The 4,738-nt window shown below is 45.7% G+C and overlaps 1 pseudogene; it reads right to left on the reverse strand.

The window, feature by feature from the left end:
* Nucleotides 1-209: 209 nt before the first annotated feature.
* Nucleotides 210-1,006, reverse strand: LOC148149487 (uncharacterized; annotated as a pseudogene).
* Nucleotides 1,007-4,738: the final 3,732 nt, after the last annotated feature.

The raw sequence follows: 4,738 nt of genomic DNA on the forward strand, positions 1-4,738 counted from the left end.
TTCTAACCTTTGCATTACCGCTTCTGCTATGAGTCCAGAGATGGGTGAGCCCATGTGTGTGCCGTTGATTTGTTCATATATTTGGTTATTGAATGTGAAATGTGTTGTGAGGCACAGGTCCAGTAGTTTGAGTGTGCCGTCTTTGTCGATAGATTCACCGTCCTGTTGTCTGTTCTGTATGTCCAGCAGGTTGGCTATTGTTTCTCTGGCTAGGGTTTTGTCGATAGAGAAGAACATGCAGTTACATCGAATGAGACCATCGTTTCTTCCTTGTCAATGTATATATTTCTGATGATGTCCAAGAATTCCTGTGTTGTCTGTATAAAGTGTCTGGATCCGCTGATCAGGTGTTTCAGTTTCTGCTGTAGTTCTTTAGCCAGTTTGAGTGATGGTGTCCCTGATAGTGATACTACTAGTCTGAGTGGGATGTCTGGTTTGTGCACTTTAGATAGTCCATAGAATCTGGGGGTGTTGTTGATTTCAGGTTTCATTCTTTGTAGTTCAAACCTGGTTATCTGTCCATTTATTGTAGGTTCCTCAGTGTGTTGTTTATCCTATTGGTGAGCTGTGGGGTGGGGTTAAACTCCCTATTTTGGTAGGTGTTGGCATCTGCAAGTAGTTGTTGCACTTTTTGTATGTACGCTGCTTTGTCTAGGATGACCATCATTCTGCCTTTGTCTGCTGGTCGTATGATTATGTTCTTATCCTATCTTAGTGATTTCAGTGCTTCTCTCTCCTTGGTGTTGAGGTTATGTGTTTTTCTTTTCCTTGTTATCAGAGGTACGATACTTTGTCTCACTGTTTGTTGTGTCTCTTCTGTCAGTCCATTGTTCCTGAGTGTGCATTATAGTGCTGCTAGGAAGTCCGCTCCATTGGCATCCCTGTAGTTGTAGTTGAGTCCCTTGGCCAGGATTGTTCTTTCCGTGTCTGTGAGCTGTCTGTGGGAGAGGTTTCTAACCCAGGTGTGTGTTGTGGTGTCCTCTCTGTTGTGTGTTAGCGTGGCCATTTTTTCTTTTAGTGCCGTTGTTTTGCGGTGTGTGGTCCTGTCCTGTCCTATGGTGACGGCCTGTTCTATGGTCCGGGTCCATTCCTGATTGGTAGTTTTTTAAATTAACGATTTTTGGCGCGCAATTTCTTGTCTGCATTTGTGAAGTCTGTTATGAGCGTCGGTAATCATTACCTGGATCATCCTGAAACCGTTCTGTCTGGCTGTGTCCATGGCTTGAGGGTTGTTGACTTGTGGTCCACATCTGACACATGGTGGAAGGATTCGATTCTTTCGGCATTCGTGCAGGAACTGGAGTTGTTCGTATGTGGCGCTTAGGCGGTTGGAACAGGATTACCATTTCCTGGCTTGTCTTATCGTCTCTCGGCTGTAGGTGTTCAAAGTTTCTGAGAAGATCTGTAGCTCGGATGCTCGTTGTTGTGGTTCTGTTCGCCGAGCTGGGAAATTGTGCTGCAGACCTTTCGTCCCCTATCTAGGTGACATCCTCAGTGCTTGGTAGCCTCCTGTGAAGCGCTTCTGTGATATTTCCTCCGGCATTTATAGTGGTTTGTCTCTGCCGCTTCCGGTTGTCAGTTCCAGCTGTCCGTTGCAGTGGTCGGTATATTGGGTCCAGGTCGATGTGCTTATGGATTGAATCTGTGGATGAGTGCCATGCCTCTAGGAATTCCCTGACTGTTCTCGGTTTGGCTTGTCCTATAATAGTAGTGTTGTCCCAGTCGAACTCATGTCGCTTGTCATCAGCTGGTCGTGTCGTTTCGTGGCTAGTTGGTGTTCATGGATGCGAATCGTTAGCTGTCTGCCCGTTTGTCCTATGTAGTGTTTTGTGCAGTCCTTGCATGGGATTTTGTACACTACATTGGTTTTGCTCATGCTGGGTATCGGGTCCTTCGTTCTGGTGAGTTGTTGTCTGAGAGTGGCTATTGGTTTGTGTGCTGTTATGAGTCCTAATGGTCGCAGTAGTCTGGCTGTCAGTTCGGAATGCTCTTAATGTATGGTAGTGTGGCTAGTCCTTTGTGTTGCGCCATGTCCTCGTTCCGTTGTCTTTCCCTTAGGCATCTGTTGATGAAATTGCGCGGGTATTCGTTTTTGGCGAATACATTATCTTGGTGTTCTTCTTCCACTTTTTGCAGTTCTGGTGTACTGCAGTGTGTTGTGGTCCTTTTGAAGAGTGTCTTGATGCAACTTCTTTTGTGTGTGTTGGGGTGGTTGCTTTCGTAGTTCAGGGCTTGGTCTGTGTGTGTGGCTTTCTTGTATACCTTTGTGGTGAATTCTCCATTCGGTGTTGTCTGTACCATCATGGCTAGAAATGGGAGTTGGTTGTCCTTTTCTTCCTCTCGAGTAATTCGGATTCGTGTGAGTGTGGCGTTGATGATCCGGTGTGTGTTCTCTATTTCTGTGTTTTTAATGATTACAAAGGTGTCATCCACATATCTGACCCAGAGGTTGGGTTGAATTTGCGGTAAGACTGTTTGTTCTAACCTTTGCATTACCGCTTCATGCTATGAGTCCAGAGATGGGTGAGCCCATGGGTGTGCCGTTGATTTGTTCATATATTTGGTTGTTGAATGTGAAGTGTGTTGTGAGGCACAGGTCCAGTCGTTTGAGTATGCCGTTTTTGTTGATAGGTTCACCGTCCTGTTGTCTGTTCTGTATGTCCAGCAGGTTGGCTATTGTTTCTCTGGCTAGGGTTTTGTCGATAGAGGTGAACATGCAGTTACATCGAATGAGACCATCGTTTTTTCCTTGTCGATGTGTATATTTCTGATGATGTCCAAGAATTCATGAGTTGACTGTATAGAGTGTCTGGATCTGCTGATCAGGTGTTTCAGTTTCTGTTGTAGTTCTTTAGCCAGTTTGAGTGATGGTGTCCCTGGTAGTGATACAATTGGTCTGAGTGGGATGTCTGGTTTGTCACTTTAGGTAGTCCATAGAATCTGGGGGTGCTGTTGCTTTCAGGTTTCTTTCTTTGTAGGTCAAACCTGGTTATCTGTCCATTTTTTTTAGGTTCCTCAGTGTGTTGTTTACCCTATTGGTGAGCTGTGGGGTGGGTTCCAACTCCCTACCAAAAGAGGTTCCTCAGTGTGTTGTTTATCCTATTGGTGAGCTGTGGGGTGGGGTCAAACGCCCTACGAAAAGAGGGACGCCATCCCACTGCTCACCAATAGGATAAACAACACACAGAATCGTACAAAAAAAAAGGACAGGTAACCAGGTTTGAACTACAAAGAATGAAACCTGAAAGCAACAACACCCCCAGACACTCTATACAGTCAACACAGGAATTCTTGGATATCACCAGAAATATGCACATAGACAAGGAAGAAACGATGGTCTCATTCGATGTAACTGCAGTGTTCAACTCCATCGACATAACCCTAGCCAGAGAAACAATAGCCAACCTGCTGGACATACAGAACAGACAACAGGACGGTGAACCTATCGACAAAGACGGCATACACAAACTACTGGACCTGTGCCTCACAACACATTTCACATTCAGCAACCAAATATATGAACAAATCAACGGCACACACATGGACTCACCCATCTCTGGACTCATAGCAGAAGCGGTAAAGCAAAGGTTAGAACAAACAGTCTTACCGCTAATTCAAACCAAATTCTGGGTCAGATATGTGGATGACACCTTTGTAATCATTAAAAACACAGAAATAGAGAACACACACCGGATCATCAACGCCACACTCACAGATATCCGAATTACTCGAGAGGAAGAAAAATACAACCAACTCCCATTCCTGGACGTGATGGCACAGACAACACCGAATGGAGAATTCACCACAAAGGTATACAGGAAAGCCACACACACAGACCAAGTCCTGAACTACGAAAGCAATGACCCAAACACACACAAAAGAAGTTGCATCAAGACACTGTTCAAAAGGACCACAACACACTGCAGTACACCAGAACTGCAAAAAGTGGAAGAAGAACACCTATACAATGTATTCGCCATAACGGATGCCTGCACAATTTCATCAAAGAATGCCTAAGGGAAAGGCAACGGAACGAGGACATGGCGCAACACAAAGGACTAGCCACACTACCATACATCAAGAGCATTCCGAACTGACAGCCAGACTACTGCGACCATTAGGACTCATAACAGCACACAAACCAATAGCCACTCTCAGACAACAACTCACCAGAACGAAGGACCTGATACCCAGCGTGAGCAAAACCAATTTAGTGTACAAGATCCCATGCAAGGACTGCACAAAACACTACACAGGACAAACGGGCAGACAGCTAACGATTCGCATCCATGAACACCAACTAGCCACGAAACGACACGACCAGCTGATGACAAGTGACATGAGTTCAACTGGGACAACACTACTATTATAGGACAAGCCAAACCGAGAACAGTCAGGGAATTCCTAGAGGCATGGCACTCATCCACAGATTCAATCCATAAGCACATCGACCTGGACCCAATATACCGACCACTGCAACGGACAGCTGGAACTGACAACCGGAAGCGGCAGAGACAAACCACTATAAATGCCGGAGGAAATATCACAAAAGCGCTTCACAGGAGGCTACCAAGCACTGAGAATGTCACCTGGACAGGGGACGAAAGGTCTGCAAAACAAATTGAAGGGCTTATGCCCGAAACGTCGATTCTCCTGTTCCCTGGATGCTGTCTGACCTGCTGCGCTGTTCCAGCAACACATTTTCAGCTGCAACACAAATTCCCAGCTCGGCAAACAG

Source organism: Chiloscyllium plagiosum, unplaced genomic scaffold (assembly GCF_037043375.1).
Source record: "Chiloscyllium plagiosum isolate Xiang-an unplaced genomic scaffold, Cpla_swu_hap1 HiC_scaffold_8, whole genome shotgun sequence".
Taxonomy (NCBI): Eukaryota; Metazoa; Chordata; class Chondrichthyes; order Orectolobiformes; family Hemiscylliidae; genus Chiloscyllium; species Chiloscyllium plagiosum.